Source organism: Solanum pennellii, chromosome 5 (genome assembly GCF_001406875.1).
Source record: "Solanum pennellii chromosome 5, SPENNV200".
NCBI classification, from domain to species: domain Eukaryota; kingdom Viridiplantae; phylum Streptophyta; class Magnoliopsida; order Solanales; family Solanaceae; genus Solanum; species Solanum pennellii.
Genome location: NC_028641.1, coordinates 64,850,239 through 64,861,970, shown reverse-complemented (window position 1 = coordinate 64,861,970; position 11,732 = coordinate 64,850,239). Strand labels below are relative to the sequence as shown.

At 34.5% G+C, this 11,732-nt stretch overlaps 1 pseudogene; it reads left to right on the top strand.

Annotated features, from left to right (window-relative positions):
• Positions 1-1,483: 1,483 nt before the first annotated feature.
• The window catches only part of LOC107019639, a 28,191-nt pseudogene continuing 17,942 nt past the window's right edge, over positions 1,484-11,732 (top strand).

Below are 11,732 nucleotides of genomic sequence, written 5' to 3'. Positions count from 1 at the left end.
TATCCTTTTTTTAACAATCAAAATAAATTTATCTAATAAAAATTATATTTATGTTGTTTATTCTTATATCTTTTAAATAAACTTAATGAAAATAATAAAAAAAATCAAAATAAATTTAATTTAGATTGATAAAATTATTTATGCTCTAAAAATTGGTGTTAAACTTAAATTCGGTCAAAATTACGTGTCTACATGCATAGTAGTCTTCCTTCAACTGATATACTCTCTTATCTAAATATTAAAATGAGTGTTAGGTTATTAGCATTTTAATATTAATATTTAACATATTAAATTGCTTTATTTTAGAGTTATAAGAATGACCATTGGTAGGCATTTTTGTTTTAAACTACCAATTTAATCATGCTATTCATCTTTCATCTTTGACTTGGTAGCCATGTAATGCCATTACTTTTGGCTTTATTGGCTGAATTCATTGTGAGATAAAAACATTCCAATAAACATTGGAATGGATAACTTCTACATCATCCATTAGCATTGGTTATCCATCACTTTATTTCATTCTTAATTCCTCCATTACTCTTTGTAACCTATGTTACCTATGTAACTCCTATTGTAACCTATGTAACCTATGAAACTCCTAATGCCATTATCTTCACTATTTATTACCTCCATTATCTTCCTATTCATTGCTAGGAAGACTTCTTGTAGTATAAATAGTGGTGGTCTTCATTTGGTTTGGTACACACAAAACAAAAGAGAAAACAAAGAGTGGAAGAGTTAGTCTAAAAGAGAGTTCTTATTGGTTGAAGGGAGGTGTTCTTTTTTGTGGAGCTTTGGACTCAACTCTTGTCCAGAGCTGTTGAGTTATACTTTGTGAAGGCTGTTGTATCCTGGAGGGGATAAGTCAAAGAGGACTACTGCTGGACCGGTGAAAACATTTGCTGCAGTGAGCTTGAATCTCCTTAAAGAAAGCAAGATATCCGCGCCTCAGCCTTAAGAGATTAATTTCTTCATTTTATTTTCAATTGTAATCTTAAAATTTTATTATCTTGTAAGTTTTTTCACTAACACCACATTTCTATTTGTTCAACACCAAACAATGTTGTTTCTCTTCTGAATTATCTAATCTGCAAAAGTCTTGAAAAAAAATAATTTGCCGAATGTTAAAAGATTGCATTAAAATATAGTTATAATAAGAATTATTTTTTTTTTCATAAAACAAATTGTTATAATTGTAATTTGGCACATTCTAATAGCATATCTTGTTTTGATTCTTCTAAAATGTTAATGAGCATGTTTCAAATTCTCTCCAAAAGTAATACATCCTTCGTCTAACAATATTTATTAACTATTAACTTTATAAAGTTAATATTGAATAATTACTATTAAACGGAGAGAATATATATTTGAGATATGACATCAATAGTGAAGAGTGAACAATTTTGATAATTTAAAATTTCACTTGAAATTTATGGCTCACCAACTGTGTGGTTTTTTCTTCTTAAATTTTATCCAGAAAAGTAAAGACACTTTCGCCGTACTGATAGCAATGTCCAAGTGAAGTTCCCAGCAATAACCCAGTTGACTGTAAAAGACTTTGTATTCATCTGATAGCAAAGATAACAATGGCGTTCCCAAGCTCAAATCCCGAGATCCACTTATCAATGGTTAATGTAGCAAACTTTGTATCCATCAAGTTATGCGGTGAATCTAACTACATTCCATGGAAAACTCAGATTGTTTGTCTTATTCAGAGTCATGATTTATTTGGATTTGTTGATGGAACAATCCGATTTCCTCTACTGACCATTGCTCCTGGCGATGACGATGACGATGAGCCCGAAGAAGAAGAAGAAAAAGGGGAAGAAATGGGAATTGATGAAGATTACTTGCAAAGGAAAAGGAGTGATGGGTTTGTTAAAGGATGGATCTTCGGTTCTCTCAGTGATGAACTTCTTCAGGATAAAAAGGTTCATAAATTAGATTCTGCTAGAGAGGTTTGGTTGGTTTTGGAGGAACTTTACAGCCCTAAATCTCAAGGTACCAAATCCCAATTCTTCTACTACTCTCAAATTTTGTAATTGAAACTTCCCATAATCTATTAGTGAGAAGTATTTGTCATCATTTTCTATAGATGTTTGTTATTTTATAAAATTTATGCTTAATTATCATATTTTATATATTATATTTTTGATATAGTAATTAATTATTTTGAAAATATATTTATTATTTATTATAAAATTAACTTAAAAATATTAACTAAAAATATGAAATTAAAATTATATCATTTGTTAATGTAAATATAAAATAAAAATATGATGTATAAAATGAGAATGAAAAAGTATTACATAAAATAATCTGGAAGCCTCGAAGAAAGAGAAATTCTTCTTTGAAATCTGATTAAACAAACCCTAAATGTCAAAAAATTTAAAAATTAATTTGATTAAAAACATAGTGGGAGCATTGATCTCATACTTGCTTCTTTTTATTCTAAAATTCACCAAATTTAATTATTACTCATTCTTTCGCAATTGGCATAATGCATATATATGATTTTTATGAATTTAACAAATAATTATGGGCACAAATAGATATTTAAATTTGTATAAATTAAATAAGTAGATACATATGTTCTACATGACACGATACATGTAGGACGTCACACAAAACACAAAAATAGAAATGGAGAAATTACCAATTTGATATGTTTCGTAAGTTAGATACTTTGGACTGAGAACAAGTAATTATTCCAAGAACAGGATAAATTATTGAGAAAAGTGTCAAAAATACACCTAAATTATACTTTTTTTTAGTTTCATACCTAAACTATTGAAAGTTTGAGTTTCATACCTAAACTATCACTTTTTAGTTTGAGAAACACACCTCTCACTTTTGTACCACTCTCATCATGGTATGTGTAATACACACTCTCTCTTTTATTTAAAGAATTTTCACATCACACTCCACATAGACAAAATATTCAACATTGACAAAAAATAAATAAATTATTAGTATTAGTTAAAATTAAAAATTTAAAAACTATTAAAAAATAATATTTTCTTTATAAAATAAAATATAAAATATTTTTCTTACCCCAAACCATTTTTTAAAGTTTTTTATTTTGTTTAAATTTCTTTTAAAAATGTATTTCATATTTTACTTCATCTCCTCCCCTCATCAAAACTAATTTAGATATTATTTTATTTTCTTAAAAATATAATTCTATCCATCCCACTTAACCCTCCACTTTTAATTTTTTTCCCCAATGTTTAGATATACATATCGAAAATATCTTTTACTTGCCACCACAAGACTTTATATTTTTTAAGTTGTTTATGTTATATTCGGTACACTAGTAGAATTTTTTTTCTAAAAATATATGTACGTCCATATCTAACACAAAATAAGAAAAATATAAAAAAAATTAAAAATTAGAAGCGAAAATTATATAAGACGGGGTATTTTTAAAAATAAAATAATATCAANATATGGAATTTTTAAAAATATTTTATAAATAATTTTTTTTTAAAAAAAAGGATGGAGTTGTCGCGGGGGAGGAAGGGTTGTGGAGGAGGTGGTGTAGTGAGATAAGAAAAATATTTAATTTTTTATATGGACAGTACTCTTTAATTTTTAATTAATATTAACTTTATTATTTAATTTTTATCTAGATAAAATATTTTATCTATATAGATTGTCATGTGTCAAAGTTTTCTCATATAAAAGAGAGACTGCACTACACACACCATTTATGTGTGTTTTTCAAACTAAAAAGTGATAGTTTAGATATGAAACTCACACTTTCAATAGTTTGAATATAAAACTAAAAAAATTAAATAATTTAAGTGTGTTCTAAACATTTATCTCTAAATTATTTTGTGATAATATTTTAACCAACTATAAATTAACTTTATTTAAAATATATTTCTAAATTAATTATTTTTTATTCCTCGTACTAACAAGATATAATATAATAAAAATGTGTCTTGTAAACTTATCATGATGATTGATGAGATAACATGACGAATCAAAGTGTGTTATATCTAAAATTTGGCACGTAAGTATCCTAATTATTCTCTCCGTCTCATTTTATATCAAAATATTTGATTTGATACAAAATTTAAGAAATAAATGAAGACTTTAAAATATTTATTAAATTACTCTTCAAAAATAGATTTACTTTCCTCTCTCATTATAAATATATTTGAGTATTATTTTTAAAATTAAATGAAATCAATAAAAATAAAAAAGAATTATACCTTTAAATACTTACCACATAAAAAAAATAGTGCCTTTAGTAATTTTCTTCATTTTTTGGAACTAAATTGATGTCTTATGTAGGTCCCACACTTCCATACCTTTTTTTAAATCTACAAGCAAACAATGTTTTTGAACGACATGTATGATGACACTGAAGTGGAGCCCGCACAATTTTAACACCTTATAGTAAGAAGTTGTAATAGATTGTATGATAATTTAAACTTCTAATTGATTCTTCGAAATAAATTTAAATGAGAATTTATGCATTTTTCATAATAAAAACCACAGTAATTAACTATTTTTTAAATATAATTGTTATTTGTAGTTTTGATGATTTGACAAACTTAGGGACCTTGTAAAGGTACCAGGTTTCTTACTTGAGTATTGCAGATGAAACAAACCCAAGGACCTAGTAGAGGTACCAGACTCTCATAGTGACGAGCCAGTCGACTGCCAGCTGGAGATGGTACAGAAAGTAGGTGCACACTTCCCGATGGCGTCAGAAAGTAAGACTTCTCCAACCAATGGCAAAGAGTTTAAGGAAAGTGACTTGTCCATAAAAAAGCCACTTTCCTAAACATCTTTGGTAGTTTTTGCAACTTGAGAGAAACCTCTTCAAGAACATTTGCAAAGGCTGCTAGTAAACAAAGGCAGAATTATTCCAAGAACAACAGCAATCTCTGGAGCTTTTCGTGTAGTTGTTTAGGAATACATTCTCTTGTTCTTAAACTGTAAACTATTCCTGAATCTATAAAGGAATCAGTGTGTAGTGTTAAAAGTCTAGGTTGTCCAAGTGGGATAGCTTAGTGGGTAGATAGTTTTCTACTTAGGCTTGTTAAGCAATAGTGACTATTGCTTAAACGTGAGATAAAAACTTCTTCTCACATTTGGTGTAATCGTGTTTTACTTTTGCTTTTGAAGATTAGTGAAAACGATTGAAAATCCTGTGAGACAGGTCGTGGTTTTACTCCCTTAAGCAAGGAGGTTTCCACGTAAAATCATTGTGTTGATTTTACTGCATTTAATTTTCTGGTATTGTTCATTAGTGTAGTAAGGGACCTGGTCCATTACTTTGTTAAGTGAAGGCATATATTCTATCAAGTGGTATCAGAGCAGACACTATCTATTTGGTTAACACCAAGGAAGTGATATTTGCTCTAGAATGGCTGCTCCACTTAACCTCGAAGAAGGTCAGTCGTCAACAAGACCTCCCCGTTTCAATGGACATTTCTACAGTTGGTGGAAAGTTAGAATGCACGATTACTTCATGGCTGATGACAGCGAGTTATGGGATATTGTACTGGATGGACCGTTTATTCCGATGATAGAAGAGAAGGATGGAGAGAAAACTAATCTTGTTCCAAAGCCTAGACAGAAATACGACGAAGCTGATAGGAAAAAGATTGAAAAGGGCTACAAAGCTAATACTCTTCTTGTCTGTGGGATAGGACCTGATGAGTTCAACAGAGTGTCAGCTTGTGAGTCTGCTAAGGAGATTTGGGACTGTTTGAAGACTGCTCATGAAGGAACTGAACAAGTCAAGGAATCAAAGATTGACATGCTTACCTCAAGGTATGAGAACTTCAAAATGAAGGAAGGAGAAACAATCCATGACATGTTCACAAAGTTGTCTTCCATTACAAATGAGCTGCGAAGTCTTGGTGAACCTATAAGCATGACCAAACAAGTCAAAAAAGTGCTTCGAATTCTTCCAAAAATCTTGGGAAAGCAAGGTTGATGTCATTACAGAAGCCAAGGATTTGAAGGTGCTGACTATGGATGCTTTGATTGGAAATCTGAAGACACATGAGATGAATCGAAATTACGATTTGTCAAAGAAGGAAGCCAAGAAGGACAAGTCATTTATGCTGAAGTACAAAGCAGATGAAGATTCCAGTGATGATGATATGGCATATCTCATCAGCAGATTCCAAAAAATTGTGAGGAAACACAAAGTTTATAAAAGAGGAACAAATGGTACTCGAAATGCTACTCAAGGTGATACTTGCTACAAGTGTGGAAAAGCTGGGCACTTTATCAGAGAGTGTCCTTTGCTCAAGAATGAAAACAAGGAACATCAAAAACCAAGAAGTGACAAAGAGAATAGAAGGGACCTGGTACTCGGCAAGAGAGATCGAAAAGCTGCTGCAGATTTGGTGGTCAAAAAGGCTCTTGCTGCATGGGGTGATTCGTCAAGTGATTCCGAAGACCCTGATGAACCAAAAGATGTGTCTATGGTGGCTGTACATGAGGAGGAAACTGTCTTCAATGAAATGTTTGCTCTCATGGCTCACACAGAAAATGAAGAAGAGGACAATCAGGTAACTCTTCTAGATATGAAAAATGACTTGGATAAATATTCTCTTAAAAAATTGAGAACTTTGGCAAAAGTCATGATTGATTCTGTGATAGAGTTAACATCTGAAAGAGACACCATGAATGCTGAACTTGACAGTTTAACTGAAAACAAAGTTAAACTTGAAGAAAAAATGTCAAGAATGGTGTCTCTAGAGTCAAACAAATCTGAACTTAAGAACCAGTTGAACCAGATTACTGAAGAAGCTGAAAAGCTGAATGGAATGTCAAATGGTTTACAAGCTGAAATTCAAGAAAAATTGAAAAAATCTGAGAAAAATCTTGGTCTGTCGCTGGAAAAGAGTAAAAAATTAGAACAGGATATTGTCAAACTTAAGGAAGAACTTGAAAAATCCCTTAAGTGGACAAAATCCTCAAAGTTACTGTCAAATGCAACAAATCAGAGTAATTTCAATAAAAAAGGACTAGGAAGTTTGAACATCACTCCTCCTTATAATCCTCACAGTAAGTATGTGTTTGTGTCTGACAAGCTGCTATGTCTTCACTGTGGTAAGAATGGACATTTGAAGGGTGAGTGTGCTGGCTGGAGAAACTCATATGAAAGGCTCTCTAATTATGATGAAAGGCAAAATTTACCAAAAGGGAGACCTGGTCCTCCAAAGCATGTTTCAACTCACAGATTTTCAAAGAAAAAATCTGTCCCTGCTCCTATGTCCTTTGTTAGAAAGCTTCAAAATCTACCCTATTGGACTAAATACAATCTAATCACTCCTTTGTCTGCCTTCTGGGAACTCAAATTGAAATGGGTTCCCAAGCTAAACAAGTGATTCTTGGTGCAGGTGAGTGAGAGGAGCAGCAGTCAGTGCTGGTATATGGACAGTGGATGCTCTAAGCATATGACTGGTGATGTAAAAAACTTCCTCTCACTCAAGACACTTCAAGGAGGAGGTGTCTCTTTTGGTGACGGAAAGAAGGGGTACATTTTGGGAGTTGGCAAAGTAGGAAGATCTCTTGAAGATTCAATTGACAATGTGTATCATGTGGATGGGTTGAAGTACAGCTTGTTGAGTGTGTCTCAAATCTGTGACAAAGGAAATGAAGTCAAATTTACTTCTGAGAAATGCACTGTGGTGAGTCTAACTACAAACAAGGTAATTCTCACTGCACACAGAAGTAAAAATATGTATGTGGCCAACTTAGAAACGTCTCATGGAGATGACCTAACATGTCTTAGTGCTCAGAATGAGAATGCTGATCTTTGGCATCGTAGGCTGGGGCATGTAAGCTCATCTTTATTGAACAAACTGATTTCTAAGGACCTGGTCCGAGGTCTGCCCAAGCTGAAGTTTGCTGAAAATAAAATCTGTGAAGCTTGTGTTAAAGGAAAACAAATCAGATCATCCTTTAAGCCCAAAAAGCAAGTAACATCATCAAGAACACTAGAGCTGCTTCATATGGACTTGTGTAGACCCTTGAAGGTTCAAAGCAGAAATGGCAAGAAGTACATTTTGGTGATTGTTGATGATTACTCGAGATACACTTGGACAAGATTCTTGAGATTAAAGGCAGACACAGCTGAAGAGTTGGTGGTATTTTTCAAAATGATTCAAACCAAATTGAATCAAGTTATTTGCAGCATTCGATCTGATCATGGTACTGAGTTTGAGAACTCAACACTGGATAAATTCTGCATGGAGAATGGTACGAGCCATAATTTTTCTGCTCCAAGAACTCCTCAACAAATTGGAGTAGTGGAAAGAAAAAACAGAACCTTGGTGAACATTGCCAGAACTATGATTATTGAATCAAATCTTCCTCAAAATTTCTGGGCTGAAGCTGTTAACACAGCATGTCATGTTACCAACAGGTGTCTAATAAGAGCTGTTTTGAATGAGACCCCATATGAGCTGCTCAACAACAGAAAGCCCATGCTGAGCTATCTTAGAGCATTTGGATGCAGATGTTTCGTGCTGAATAATGGAAAGGATGATCTGGGAAAATTTGATCCTAGAAGTGATGAAGGAGTGTTTGTTGGATATTCTTCATCCAGCAAGGCTTACAGAATATTCAACAAACGAACTCAATGCATTGAAGAAAGCATTCATGTTGTATTTGATGAAGATGGAAGCTTGAAGAATGATGGATCAAATGATGATGATGATGTGATGAAACTGTTCAAATCAAAGAAGACTGAAGGAGGTGAAGCTGATGCAGATCAACAACTGAAAAATGACTGTGATGATCAGAATCATAGTCTACCTGAAGAGGCTGTTGAGGTTGAAAAGGATGATATGGTACCTGGTACTACTCAAAATTCCAGACAGAGTACATCAGACTCCCCAGAAAATGATGTCACTCTTGATGAAGAAGAGCATGCTGATCAGCTCAATCAGTCTGCTCCAAGATCAGGATGGAAGCATAGTTCATCACATCCTCTTGATAATCTCATTTCTCCTTTGAATTCTGGAATTCATACTAGATCAAAAACAAGAAATCTAGTTGCATTCTCAGCATTCATATCATCTATTGAGCCCAAGAATGTGAAAGAAGCATTAGGTGATGCAGACTGGATCAATTCTATGCAAGAAGAACTTCACCAGTTTGAAAGAAGCAAGGTATGGTACCTGGTTCCTCGACCTGAAGGCAGAACAGTAATAGGAACTAGATGGGTTTTCAGAAACAAGCTTGATGAAAATGGAGTGATTACTAGAAATAAATCCAGGTTGGTGGTGCAAGGATACAATCAAGAAGAAGGAATAGACTATGATGAGACTTTTGCACCTGTTGCCAGAATGGAGGCTATTAGAATTTTAATAGCTTTTGCTACATTCATGGGGTTCAAGCTGTATCAAATGGATGTGAAGAGTGCATTTCTAAATGGAGATCTCAAAGAGGAGGTGTTTGTCAAGCAACCTCCTGGTTTTGAAAATGTAGAGCTACCAGATCATGTGTTCAGATTGAGTAAGGCACTATATGGTCTGAAGCAAGCTCCAAGAGCATGGTATGAAAGGCTGTCAAAGTTTCTGCTGAAGAATGGTTTCAAAAGAGGCAAGATAGACAATACGTTGTTCTTATTAAAAAGAGAACAAGAATTGCTTATCATTCAAGTTTATGTGGATGACATAATTTTTGGAGCTACTTCAAAACATTTGTGTGAAGAATTCTCATCATTAATGGGAAAAGAGTTTGAAATGAGCATGATGGGTGAATTGACATTCTTCCTGGGTTTGCAAATCAAGCAATCATCAAATGGGATTTCAATATGTCAGGAGAAGTACATTAAGGAGCTGTTGAAGAAATTCAATATGTTTGATTCTAAACCTATTGATACTCCTATGGGAACAAATTCCAAGATGATAGTAGAGGAATCTGATCCTCTTGTGAATCAGACAATGTATAGGGGAATCATTGGATCCTTGTTATATCTGACTGCTAGCAGGTCTGATGTTGTGTATAGTGTTGGAATGTGTGCCAGGTTTCAAGCATGTCCTCGTGACTCACACTTGAAGGCTGCAAAACGTATTCTCAGATACTTGAAGAAAACAGGGGACCTGGTTCTCTTCTATCCTGCAGGTGATACTTTTGATCTGGTTGGTTTTGCAGATGCTGATTTTGCTGATTATCAAGTTGACAGGAAAAGTACCGCTGGAATGACTCATTTCCTTGGATCATCACTTATCTCTTGGGGTACCAAGAAGCAGAACTCTGTGGCTCTTTCAACTGCTGGAGCTGAATATGTAGCTGCTGCAGCCTGCAGTTCTCAGTTGCTGTGGATCAGGCAACACTTGGAAGATTTTGGGATTCACATCAAAGCAATTCCTCTTATCTGTGACAATACTAGTGCTGCTAGTATGGGAAAGAATCCAGTCCACCATAAGAGAACAAAGCATATTGATGTTAGACATCACTTTTTGAGAGATAATGTAGAGAAGGGAAATATTGTGCTCACATATTGTCCAACGGAGGAGCAAATTGCAGACATCTTCACCAAGGGTCTCAGCAAGGATCAATTTGAGAGAAATAGGTTGAAGTTGGGCATGTTGATCTCCAAGTGATGTTATTAGCTTCCAACAGTTGAACTCCCTTGATGGCTAAAATTGCAGTACAGGTATCCTTTGTGTGAATATCTAAATATCTGAACAAAGATCCTTCTTGTACCTTTTGTAGGTATACTCTCAGTATGGACCTGATTATCAAGGGAAGCAACTAGAACAACTGAGGAATGAAGTTTAACTGTGCTATGGTACCTGGTGCCTCTCCAGGTTAGCATTTATACATTAAATTGAAACTGAAAAATATGACCATTGATAATGCCACGTGTCAGTCATCGGTCACTCTGACCGTTAGTCCCATCGTTTCTCTCTCAAACGACACATCCAATCACGGACCTGGCACCTTTTCACGCCTTTTGAAAACCCCATTTACTTCTTTTGAAATCCACATCTGTCTCTAAACTTTCTTCTTATTCACGAAGGGTCTTAGCAAAAGCTAAAAAGGCAAAATCTGTTTTCTTCTTCTTCTCTTCGCTGTTCAAAGAAATCATTTTCTCGTGTAAAAAACATGTCTTCTCCTTCATCTTCCTCCAAACAGATGCTAGATGCTCTTAGTGAAATAGAGCCTCTTGCCTTCTACTCTCTCACTACTACACATGCCAGACTCAATCCCCTTTCCAGTTCTCAACAAGACACTCCTGATAATCCCTTCTATGCCATAGATCTAAACAGTTCAGTCGTGCCTACCGGACCTGGTCCATTTCAAGACATGTTGCCTGACAATCTCTTTGAAGGAGATCTACCCAAGCATAAGGCTTCTGAGTCCAACATATTGGCAACAAGTGAAGAGTTGGTGATTGAGAGCTTGGCTATGATGCGGGAAGAAGCAATGGCGGAGCAAACTGAAGTCTTGGAGAGGGAAGAGGTAAGAACCACTCAACCTATTTTTGATAAAACCCCTGATATAGGAAGGTACTCTTCTTCCTCTTCCTCTGACTCTGAAAGCGAGGAGGAACCTTTAAAATGGAAGGTTGAGAGAAGAGAAGGGGAGAAATCTAGAAAAGGGAAGGAGAAGGTTGTAGAGGAGGCCCCTAGGAGACGACCTACTACTAGGTCTGCCGCTCAAAAGTTGATGGCTGATGCCTTGAAGGCTAGTGCACGTTCTACTGCTGCAGTTAGAAGTGCAAGAACCTTCAAGGTATC